At 33.1% G+C, this 13,635-nt stretch overlaps 1 non-coding gene across 1 annotated transcript; it reads left to right on the forward strand.

Annotated features, from left to right (window-relative positions):
* Window positions 1-10,182: 10,182 nt before the first annotated feature.
* On the forward strand, window positions 10,183-10,264 carry Trnas-gcu (transfer RNA serine (anticodon GCU)). The gene has a single exon. It is a non-coding gene; the product is annotated as a tRNA-Ser (tRNA).
* The last annotated feature ends 3,371 nt before the right edge of the window (window positions 10,265-13,635 follow it).

Here is a 13,635-nt window from a genome sequence, read left to right on the forward strand (position 1 = left end):
TTTTTTAAATGCCTCGTTTTCAATTTTGCGGCTAAAACATAGAGAACTTGAAACGTGGTTTTCGTCCCTGAATGACAATCATCTTATATCAATACGAAAAAGTGCAAATACATAACACTCGTCACGTTGAAATGCCTCGTTTATCAATTTTACGACTAAAATAGATAGAACCTTTACCGGGGTTGTCGTCCCTAAGTGAGAATTATCTTGAATGAATACGAAATATCACAAATATAAAACACTCGTCCTTTTGAAATGCCTCGTTTATCAATTTTAAAGCTAAAATATATAGAACCTGAGACGAGGTTGTGGTTCCTAAATGACATTTATCTTGTATCAATACGGAAAATTGCGGATACATGACAGTCATGCCTTTGAAATGCCTCGTTTATCAATTCTATGACTAAAATATATAGAAGCTGAGACGAGGTTGTCGTCCTCAAATGACATTTATCTTGCATCATTACGAAAAATCGCAAATACATGACCGTCGTCTTTTTGAAATGCCTCGTATATCAATTTTAAGACTAAAATATATAGAAGCTGACACGAGGTTGTCGTCCCCAAATGACAATTATCTTGTATCAATACGAATAGTTTCAAATATATAATACTCGTCACTTCTAAATGCCTCGTTTATCAATTACACGGCTAAAATAAAAGAACCTAGACGTTGTTGACCCTAGAGTACAATTATCTTGTATCAATACGAAAAATCGCAAATAGGTGACACTCTTCACTTTGAAATGCCTCGCTTATTAATTTTACGGCTATATTATATAGAATCTGAGACAAGGTTGTCATCCCCAAATGACAATTATCTTGTATCAATACGAGAAATCGCAAATATATAACACTAGTCCCTTCGAAATGCCTCGTTTATCAATTTTACGACCAAAATATGAACCTGAGGCGAGGTTGTCGTCCCCAAATGAAAATTATCTCGCATCAATACAAAAAAACGCAAATATATAAAACTCGTCACTTTGAAATGCCTCGTTTATCAATTTTACGGCTATAATATAAGAACCTAGACGTTGTTGACCCTAAAATACAATTATCTTGTATCAATACGAAAAATAGCAAATACGTGACACTCGTCACTTCTAAATGCCTCGTTTATCAATTTTACGGCTATAATATATAGAACCTGAGACAAGGTTGTCGTCCCTAAATGACAATGATCTTGTATCAATACAAAAAATCGCAAATATATGATGCTCGTCACTTTGAAATGCCTCGTTTTTAATTTTACGGCTAAAACATAGAGAACTTGAAACGAGGTTGTCGTCCCTAAATGACAATTATCTTGTATCAATACGAAAAATCGCAAATATGTAACACTTGTCTCCTTTAACTGCCTCGTTTATCAATTTTAGGTCTAAAATATATTAAACCTTTACAATTATCTTGTATCAATACGAAAAATCGCAAATATAAAACACTCGTCCTTTTGAAATGCCTCGTTTATCAGTTTTACGTTATAATATATAGAACCTGAGACGAGGTTGTGGTCCCTAAATGACATTTACCTTGTATCAATACGAAAAATCGCAAATGCATGATGGTCGTCCCTTTGAAATGCCTCGTTTATCAATTTTAAGACTAAAATATATAGAACCTGAGACGAGGTTGTGGTTCCTAAATGACATTTATCTTGTATCAATACCGAAAATTGCAAATACATGACACTCGTCACATTGAAATGCCTCGTTTAACAATTTTACGACTAAAATATATAGAACCTGAAACAAGGTTGTCGTCCCTGAATGACAATCATCTTATATCAATACGAAAAATTGCAAATACATGACACTCGTCACATTGAAATGCCTGGTTTATCAATTTTACGACTAAAATAGATAGAACCTGAGACGAGATTGTCGTCCCTAAATGACATTTATCTTGTATCAATACGAAAAATTGCAAATACATGACACTCGTCACTTTGAAATGCCTTATTTGTCAATTTTGCGGCTAAAATATATAGAACCTTTAACGGGGTTGTCGTCCCTAAATGAGAATAATCTTGAATCAATACGAAATATCACAAATATATAACACTCGTCACTTTGAAATGCCTCGTTTATCAATTTTAAGGCTAAAATATATAGAACCTGAGACGAGGTTGTGGTTCCTAAATGACATTTATCTTGTATCAATACGGAAAATTGCGGATACATGACAGTCATGCCTTTGAAATGCCTCGTTTATCAATTCTATGACTAAAATTTATAGAAGCTGAGACGAGGTTGTCGTTCCCAAATGACAATTATCTTGCATCAATACGAAAAATCGCAAATACATACACTCGTCTGCATGAATCGCCTCGTTTATCAATCTTATGACTAAAATATATAGAACCTTTGACGAGGTTGTCGTCCCTGAATGACATTTATCTTATATCAAAACGAAGAATTGCAAATACATAACACTCGTCTCTTTTTAATGCCTCGTTTTCAATTTACGGCTAAAATATAGAGAACTTGAAACGAGGTTATCGTCCCTAAATCAGAATTATCTTGTATTAATACGAAAAATCACAAATATATGAAACACTTGTCTCTTTAAAATGCTGATTTATCAATTTTACGACTAAAATATATAAAACCTTTAACGGGGTTGTCGTCCCTAAATGACAATTATCTTGAATCAATGCGAAAAATCGCAAATATATAACACACGTCACTTTGAAATGCCTCGTTTTCATTTTTACGGTTAAAACATAGAGAACTTGAAACGAGGTTGTCGTCCCTAAATTACAATTATCTTGTATTAATACGAAAAATCGCAAATACGTGACACTCGTCACTTCTAAATGCCTCGTTTATCAATTTTACGGCTATAATATATAGAACCTGAGACAAGGCTGTCGTCCCTAAATGACAATGATCTTGTATCAATACAAAAAATCGCAAATATATGATGCTCGTCACTTTGAAATGCCTCGTTTTTAATTTTACGGCTAAAACATAGAGAACTTGAAACGAGGTTGTCGTCCCTAAATGACAATTATCTTGTATCAATACAAAAAATCGCAAATATATGATGCTCGTCACTTTGAAATGCCTCGTTTATCAATTTTACGGCTATAATATAAGAACCTAGACGTTGTTGACCCTAAAATACAATTATCTTGTATCAATACGAAAAATAGCAAATACGTGACACTCGTCACTTCTAAATGCCTCGTTTATCAATTTTACGGCTATAATATATAGAACCTGAGACAAGGTTGTCGTCCCTAAATGACAATGATCTTGTATCAATACAAAAAATCGCAAATATATGATGCTCGTCACTTTGAAATGCCTCGTTTTTAATTTTACGGCTAAAACATAGAGAACTTGAAACGAGGTTGTCGTCCCTAAATGACAATTATCTTGTATCAATACGAAAAATCGCAAATATGTAACACTTGTCTCCTTTAACTGCCTCGTTTATCAATTTTAGGTCTAAAATATATTAAACCTTTACAATTATCTTGTATCAATACGAAAAATCGCAAATATAAAACACTCGTCCTTTTGAAATGCCTCGTTTATCAGTTTTACGTTATAATATATAGAACCTGAGACGAGGTTGTGGTCCCTAAATGACATTTATCTTGTATCAATACGAAAAATTGCAAATACATGACACTGGTCACGTTGAAATGCCTCGTTTATCAGTTTTACGACTAAAATATATAGAACCTGAAACGAGGTTGTCTTCCCTGAATGACAATCATCTTATATCAATACGAGAAATTGCAAATACATGACACTCGTCACGTTGAACTGCCTCGTTTATTAATTTTTCCACTAAAATAGATAGAACCTGAGACGAGATTGTCGTCCCTAAATGACATTTATCATGTATCAATACGAAAAATCGCAAATAGATGATACTCGTCACTTTGAAATGCCTCGTTTATCAATGTTACGACTAAAATGAAGAGAACTTGAAGCGAAGTTGTCGTCTCTAAATGACAATGATCTTGTATCAATACGTAAAATCGCAAATATGTAACACTCGTGTCTTTTAAATGCCTCGTTTTTAAATTTACGGCTAAAACATAGAGAACTTGAAAGGAGGTTGTCGTCCCTAAATTACAATTATCTTGTATTAATACGAAAAATCGCAAATATATGAAACACTTGTCTCTTTAATATGCTGATTTATCAATTTTATGACTAAAATATGTAGAACCTTTAACGAGGTTGTCGTCCCTGAATGACAATTATCTTGTATTAATACGAAAAATCGCAAATATATGAAACACTTGTCTCTTTAATATGCTGATTTATCAATTTTATGACTAAAATATGTAGAACCTTTAACGAGGTTGTCGTCCCTGAATGACAATTATCTTGTATCAATACGAAAAATTGCAAATACATGATGCTCGTCTCCTTTAACTGCCTCGTTTATCAATTTTACGTCTAAAATGTATTAAACCTTTACAATTATCTTGTATCAATACGAAAAATCGCAAATATACAACACTCGTCCTTTTAAAATGCCCCGTTTATCAATTTTACGTTATAATATATAGAACCTGAGACGAGGTAAAAGGTAGGTTGTATGAGGCCTGTGTAAGAAGTGTTATGTTGTACGGTAGTGAGACATGGGCAGTAAAGCAGGAAGATCTTGACCGTTTAGAAAGGAATGATATGAGAATGGTTAGGTGGATGTGTAATGCCAGTCTGAGAGACAGAAAGAGTTCAGATGATTTAAGAAGCAGGCTAAGTCTCCGTAGAATTAAAGATGTTATCCAGATAAGAAGATTGAATTGGCTGGGGCACTTGGAAAGAATGGAGGAGGATAATTGGGTAAGAAAGTGTAGAGACTTGATAGTTTCTGGGGCAAATCCCAGAGGCAGACCGAGAAAGACTTGGCAGGAGGTTATAAGGACAGACTTAATAGAGAGGAAGTTCAGTTTAGATCTAACACAGTCTAGATCAGATTGGAAGAGGGTCATTAATATACCCCGTCCAACCCATGCTAGCATGGAAAACGGACGTTAAGCCGAGAATAATGATGATGATGATGATGATGATGATGATGAATACATTTTTAAGTTATTCACCCCCCCCCCCCCCCTTTAATTTGGACCCACCCGCTTTTTAAAATTCTGGTATTTTTCAAACCGCACCAACTACAAGATTCCCCCTTTTATTTGGTATTCGAGAGTACATAACAAATGTTTATTTACATGTACATGACGACAATGATGCAGAGTTTTGATATATTGAGAATTTGGCTTGTTGCATATGCCAATAAACTATTTTATTCTTAACCTTTTAGAAGAAAATCCAAAACGTTGCAAAACTGTAATATCAGCCATCGACTCAGTGTCAAGATAAGAAAATTACCGTTCAATTAGTTGGTGTTCGTTCTACTGTTCGCAGTTGAAATGCAAAATTTACAGCGATTGAAGCGATTGCAGCGATTATATAAAACACGGACAAGAGAACGTGATCATTTGTCGTTGCTTAGACCATTGATCGGGACATTGGAATAAAATTATGATAACCTAGCAACAAAATATACTTGATACATATTTATATAAGTATATAGTTAATACATGTATTTATAAATATCCATTCTATGTTCTGGCAAGTTATACATATTCGCCAATTAAACTGCTTGAGAATTATTTTTAGGACACACTAAACAACTAATGCAATTTCAGGGATTTTTTCATGTAACAATTAACATGAAAATTTACGCAATCGCAATTTTTTATTCTTCATATTGAATAATTCTTGGCGTCATATTCCAAAACCTTAAGGAAGTCGAAAAATAACTTAATTTGTTGATTCCTGCAAAATAGTATAGGTTAGCGTATCGACCTTGCAAGCTCAGTTTATACTGATGACAATATAATATTTTCGTCATAAATAAACAACTAGAAATTAAAAAAAAGGTTGCGAAGCATTTTGCAAGTTGCAAGCAAAATTAAACTATCCAATACTTTGTCCCTAGCGCTTCTTGTTTCTTTGGCGCTAACATCTTCCGAAATACATCAAAATTGAATATCATATAGAAGAACCCTGGGGACGAGGTAGGAAAATGAACGCTCTGCGGAACAATTCGTTGCTCAAAAACAGTTTTTTTTGCGAACAGACTGCACGAGTATTTGATGTGCGTGGGATATTCTTTTCAAAATGTGCGAGAAAATTAGATTACGCGAAACTAACAAAAACGAATAACGCGTGTTAAAATTTTGTACCGCCTTTTCCCACAGAATGGTAAAAGTAAAGAGCGCAATACAAAATTACACTTTTAGCAGTATTCCGAAAGATATGTGATACATCGAGTTGTACAACCCGCAGAAGTTGGTCCTAACGTAACGATTTCGTAAATGACCTCACAACAAAACAGTATTTTTTTCACCTAAAAATACCGGCAGTAGAAGCCACAGAATCTGCTGGAACGAATTTCGAAAACTCACGGGAAACAATTAAAACAAAAACAAACAAATCAAAACAGTTTTTTAACTTTATCAAGATTTATTAAATAGCTTCAAATTTGGGCAAAAAACAATAACGGATTCGCCTTCTTTTCACCACACGCATTAGAAGATTACATCACTCACTCCCATTGTACACAATCTAAAAGAAAAAGAAAACATTTTCATATAGTGAAGCTTCCAGTGCCTTTAAGGGATGGCCAAGTCAATGGAATTGAAAGCACTGTTTTTCATCTTATAAATAATTAAGGCTAATTCGGAAAAGTATAAAAGAAAAAAACTAAACAATTTGGCAACTTTACTAATTTTATACGCAAAGTTCCAACCATACCAACAGTTTCCAAATCTAACAAAATCATTTTAGAAGTGTTTATTTTTTCAGAATTTGATTGATGCAAGGCCAAGGGAAATAAATAAGTTTATTGTCCTAGACCCATTTAAAAACATATGCTTCTCATCATTCAGTTTTTTTTCAACCAGCATTAATGTAATCACCCAGAGGAAATTATAATGTCTCTTGTGTGTGTTTTAGAAGCTGAGTACACAAATACACAAATATTACAAGTGCTGAACTTTGGCAATCATATTTTGCAATCAGACCCTTTTAAAAACTATGCTGAACCATGTCAATTATTAAATTCAGCACTAATAGAAAAGCACCTTGGATAGGATTCATTGTTGGGCGAATAAAATGACTGACAAATGGTTTATCCTGAATGAAATAGTAATAGATAGTTGTATGTATGTGTAATAGATAATGAAATAGTAATAGATAGTTGGAAAAAGATGGTTTAAGAGAAAGAAGTTAATAAAAATTAAAAGTTATTTATCAAGTAAATTTTATCAAAAACCATCAAAAACAATTCTTTTAAGAACTTTACTACCACATAGTTTACTTTATGGTCTATGCAGGTTTTTTTGGGTGAATACTTCAATTTTTTTGCAAAACGCTAAACTTGCCCAAAAACGCCTGCACGTTATACGGCGTATGCAGCTTATCAGCACCCTTGTTCTAAAATTACAAGCAGTTTCGAAGATGCCCACGCCGTTTAGAGGACGTGGTGCGGCTTGGGCATCCTAGAAGTTCTGTTTTATGACAGTTTTAATGTTTTAATGTCGTTTTAAACCTTGTTCTCAGGGAGGGTGTACGGAAAACTAATTCCTATTGACAATTACATTGCTGTTGGTTTGATAGCAAAAGTGGATAATTTTTTTTAATTACTGTAGCAGGTTACTTTTATAATAAATAAAAAACTGTGATATAAAACGGTTGGTCGGCTCACTCTAACACCCAGAGCTATTGGTTTTGTCTGCGCCCTAGCTACAGGTTTTCCTATATCTGGCTATCAGTCAGGTAGTAATACAGCTTCTCCATATGTATTCTACAAATTACTTTCAATTCTTTTATACAAAACAGAGCTCTAGCTAGCTAGCTACCTTTTGTGTGATTAAGCCTTACCTTGATTTAGATAAAACCATTAAAATTGATAATATTGTATTCTTACACCTTCTTAGAAACAATAAAATAAAACACAGCTCGACGCGTGATAATTGTACAAATCACTTCAATATTTCTTTAGGAAAGGGTACCTTACACAGGAGCTTTCCAATCCAACTAAAATCTCCAGAAAAAGCACAGCAACAAAAAAGCTTAAAATACACAAGTAAAGTTGATTAGAAACAGGACTAGCAATAAATTTTTTCAAAAGAAGAAAACCCTTTTAATACTATTATATTTCATTAAAATACAACTATAATAGTATTAAAAGCAAAATTGCAAAGTAATTAATTAATTATTTATACCATAACTAGCTATAATACAAAGAAATAAGGCATATTTTGGGTCTGTAAAATATACGTGTCTAAAATGCCGACTACCGTTTCTTGTTCACGGCATATTCCTCTTTGTGTGTTCAAGTTCGGCGGACGTATAATTCGGACCAAAAGACGGGGGGGGGGTCAAAATCCGGGGGTGGGGGGGTACGAGCCGTACTTATTGCATTTTTTACTAAACTTATACTTTAACCCCTCGGTCCAAACTTATTTGTTTTATTAGAAAAAAAAATACCCTAGCTTTATGTGCAAAAATATCAGTCCTATTTCTTTACGCTGATTTTATATGATTTTTTTTCTATCGAAATTTTGAGAATCTCAATAATTCTCTTGGTATACCTCGCGTGTAGCAAACGTGCTCCACAATTTCGCTTCGCTCGCTTCGCTCGCAAAGCTCAATTGCTTCGCAAAAAAGATTATATTATTAATGGTCAATAAAGTAAAATGTCAAATATATGAAATATAGTGTATTTATGTGAGGAGGTCTATAGTGAACATTTGTTTCAGAGCATGCCAATTTTTTGCCCGTTAGTATCGGTATAGGGCTAAAATTCATTAGAGAATCCAACTTTAATTCCAAACTTCTCTCTAGTTGTTTCAAAAGCCGCCAATTAAAAAAGAATAAATTTAAATGCGTTGTCAAAAATATTTCATGCTAAACACTTTTTTCGCATTTTGTAGGCATTTAGTTTAACTCTGAAAGAACCTGAGTAAGTATTATTCCTGGTGTAATTTCAATTCCGACTAATGTTCCATGGAACGGAAGATTTTTTTGCCATCATTTGTCTCCTCTGACAACTCAGATTAAAATATAACAAAATTGTAAACAAAAAATTAAAACCGTTGCAACAATTCACAGTAAATACATTTCTACAGCGTAATTCTTTCGTTTTTTGGTATATTGCATGTGGTCCGTTTCCACAACAGTTAACAACAATTTAAAAAAAAACAGCGGTTTGCAACACAAAACTTTAATTCAGAATGTCAACAACAAAAAAGGCAACAAACCTTATAATTTACACCAAAAAACAATCCTATTGGTATTAAACAAGGAGGAAATGTCAAAAACGCCGGAATTTATAACATATATTACTTTAAGAATTTTCAGTGGCGTTTTTCTGGAAATGGGAGTCTGCTTGACAATTTGTGCCACATAAAAACGTAACTCGTAGCTTTAGCTTACATAAAAACTTAACGTCTAAAAATATCAAAATTCTTACTTTTTCAAATCTTAAACCCACTTCAAACTCCCGCCTTCAAGTTCTGCTTGCAACACTAATTTCACTTTTCTACTTCTACCTTTGATCTTTTTAAAATGCTTTTTAACTTTACCTGTCTGTTTTAACTTTCCTTGCTTATATTTTTTGCATTTTTTTCATGACGAAGAGGGATCGTTGCATTTGTTTGCCGTTTGAAAGTCAGCCTTTAAAATAGTTTCAGCAAATCGTAAAAATTTTAAATTTGCATGATTCTACAAGTGATTTTAAAATTAAAATAATCGTTCAAGAAATGGCTACTATTTTCATTGAAACTTTAAAAGAAGGCGAAACTTTAAAACGAATGAATATATAACGCAACAAGAAAGTGAATATTTTAAACTTAAATTTCGCTAAAAATTTATATTAAATTCAGTATTTGAACCGTGATGATTATTATAAAATTCTATAAATTCTATAAATAAAAAAAAATGTCTATTTTGCGTTGTTTTGTTATGTAAGAAATATCATAACTAGACAAATCTATAAACTTTTAAGTCGTGTTTAAAACAATAAAAAAACAATTAAAACTTTATTGTATTATTAACTGCTTTTTGCAAGCATTCTTCGTTATCAAAATACTCGTTGCTATAGAGATAAGTAGAAAAACCACACGTCGTCATTTAAATTTAATTAGACGAGGTGGCCGAGTGGTTAAGGCGATGGACTGCTAATCCATTGGGCTCTGCCCGCGTGGGTTCGAATCCCATCCTCGTCGGAGCTTTTCGGTTTCTCAATTAACGATTGAATATAGCTCAAAGAAGTATAAAATATCAGTATTTTAATTAAAATGTTAGTTCCTATATTAAATAAACTTTCATAATTGTCTGTTTGATTAAGCCATGCAGTGTTGTTTTTACGCAAACACATTGAACTTATTTGGATGTGTATATCATGTTACTTACACTTCCAAATTTAAATTCCAACGCAAACCATAAGATAACTACGAAGAGAGTCAATCAATAAATTAAATGTCAAATTCATTTTCGACCAATTTCTTTGAACCCTTAGGGCTGGAAGATGTAGTGCTAGTAGATGGACAAGAAGTTGAGCATGAAAAGAGCTCAAAATTACCGCTCTATAACCGAAATTTATGGAAACGATTTTTAATGTTATACGTTGTTTCTGCAAATGTTAAACGGTGGTAATGATGTTTCTTTCTACAAACATGAGATATGTCCAGGCCTGTAAAACTCCATTAAACATAAAACACGACCGTTATAATTCCTAAAAAAGCAGTAAGGCAAATAGCATTTTACGTCATCATATGCAAAAAATAATTCGAATTAAAATATAGATACTTGCCTTTTAGTGCGTATTTTTGAACCAGAGTACTGAACTTTCAGCTAGTTATCCCTGACTGCATAAAACCTAGCGTTCTGATAAGTCGCAAAACCTACATATATATTTGCGTGACTTTTAAATTATAATTTGAGGCTTTCTTCAAAAGCTCCCACACTCATGAATTTGCCCGAAGCACTTCAAAATGCAAAGTTTGAAAGGCAGCTGTTTTTTACTTTTAAAAAATGCGTAATCTTCCTACGCTTTTTACATTGTAGGTAGCAGCATTGGTTGTATCACGTGATATATAATTAAGGTAAACGGTGCAACTTTCTTTACTTGTTACTTCTGTATAGATACCTATCCTATTTCTACACACCTTTAAATTAGTTGCATTATGAAATGTAATGTTTTTATATAAAACAACCAAGGCATTATGTCACAAGTGGAACAGTAAGGTAACGTATCTATCTACATTTTACCGAATGTACAAATTAACTTCTTTTTGACCTCAACATAACCTTAAGCTGCCAATGACATTTTCCTTTAGTTTCTAGCATGTGCCTAATTGATGTTTAGGCCTTAGGTGTCATTCTGAAAAAAAGTGTCAAAAATCAGGAAATAAATCCACAGGGGAAAACCTTAAATAATTCTTAGGATTTTGGGACAGTCACACAGGTTCTTAGTGTTTATGATTCATATATAAACAGTTTCTAATTGTTTGTAGGGCAAAAGACAGCCTTCTTTTACAATATAATACGCCCGGAATTGCAAGGCTGGATAATAAAAAATTTTAAATTTTAAGGGGTTTTAAAATGAATTGTAATTAGAGTTTCATATATTTCTCCGGCTTCTGTGATTTTTTTACGCGAAGTTTAAAAACGGCCACTAAAAACATGAACTTCTCACTTTACTGAGCAGACGAAGGAGTGCCAAGGTAAATAAATCAACTAATAAAATAGAGAAAGAAGAAAAAATCAGTAATATAAAAAGATGAATGACCCCGAGGTATTTTGGCGTCCATCCTTTGACTTTTTAATTTGCATCGGCTAGAAATAAAAAGACAAGTAAATTGCGCACTCAATCAATTACGCCATTTTTTGCAAGGGCGGTAAAAGTGATGCACATATCACAAGTGCTGTAACAAATAATAGCTGCGCACTAAAATCTTATTTCTTCAAAGCAAGGCGCATGATGACATTTTTGCCCCCCATTTTAAGATTTTCTATGTTGTTTTGATCCCTAGCTTGCCTAGATATATTGCAAATGGCGGAGATGTTTAAGCCACAGGGCTTCATGTTTTGTTTGTAGTGACAGTTTCTAATTTTCAGAGTAATTTTTACCTGAATTAGTAACGCGGTGATGAAGCATCAAGATTTGAACATAGAAATCATCTCAGCATGTTATTTCGATTTTTCTCAATAACGAAAATGAGCCGCAGCAGGACAAATTGTACTAGAAAGACGGCGCTCTATAAAAACAGGTATTTTTGAAGAAAAAGCCAAAAAGAGATCTTACCATGTCCGAAGCGTTTCCTGAATATTACGTCCTGTTTAATGGAATACAAAAACTTATTCCACGCTCTAGGAAGCTTTCAAAACATATTGAAATTTTAACTTGAGGAGCTCTTCTTTTCAATTTTCAGTATTAATTGAATATTTGTATAATCTGTAGCATAAACTGATAAATAATTTATATCTAAGTAGCTATAATATAAACACAATTCTATCTAGGTCAAAAAACGTTAACAAACCTAAAAAACGGTAAAAAAATAAATTAATAAAAAGAAGATTCGATTTTAGTTTGTTTTTTTTTCAGCAGCTGTACTATCAGCATATGTTGAAAAGTTATCTGCAACTCCGTGTTTTTCGTTTTCATTAGCATTTGAAATTCTTCCAAAGTATCACAATATTCTCTCGACCCATCTGGCTGTTCGTAAAAGAAATAGTCCCTGTTTTTACCTATAAAAAGTGCACAGTGAGAGATTTTATCTCTAAAATAACAGCTCCCGTCAAGGTTGTAGTACTTGTAGCTGCTGCTACATGAAACGTGGATGTTGCCTGAAACAATAAACAACATCAACGAATGAACCACACTCTAAAAGAAATGCAAAGCTTGGAAATTTTATTTAAATTTTATTTTATGTAAATTATTTCTCGAAGTAATTAGAAAGTATCATATGACTGTTAATAATCAGTTGATAGACAAGTTTTTCTTTCTTTCTTTTTTTCTTTCTTTCGGTGACAGGACAATTCCCACATCCTTCCTGGATGATTGCCCTCTGAAAACTTCGAGGAAATGTGAAAGTAAATTATTAGAACGTAAATTAAGAAAAAATAATTATTTTTTGACTTCACAACGTTTTTTTCTCTAACTTTCAATCGCTTCTAGACTCACTTACTTTCCCAATATGAAGCCTGCTGGTAGAAATAACGGGGAGTGTGGGTAATTAGTCAAAATTAGTTATAATTAGTAAAAATTATTGGAATTGTTGTAGCACCAGATAAATAATAAGAAACTGGTTATACTCTACCTTTGTTGTTCACTCCAACGTGTGCCATCATGGATTCTTTTTTCTAAAATAGATTGGTTTGAGTTGGAATAACAAAAATTAAATTTTACAACTACAATTTTGCTGCACATTTTTTTAAAAAGGCCGTTGTTCGGCTATATCTTGAAGAATTTCTCTTGGGGAGTACTCTATGGATGCCAAAGTATCTATTTATTGCGGAGCTTAGCCAGCAAGCGAAGCGAGCTGAGCGCAATCAAAGCCTATTTACTATTTAAGCCAGCAAAAATATTTCTTAC

The sequence above is a fragment of the Hydractinia symbiolongicarpus genome, chromosome 1 (genome assembly GCF_029227915.1).
Source record: "Hydractinia symbiolongicarpus strain clone_291-10 chromosome 1, HSymV2.1, whole genome shotgun sequence".
In the NCBI taxonomy this organism is placed as follows: Eukaryota; Metazoa; Cnidaria; class Hydrozoa; order Anthoathecata; family Hydractiniidae; genus Hydractinia; species Hydractinia symbiolongicarpus.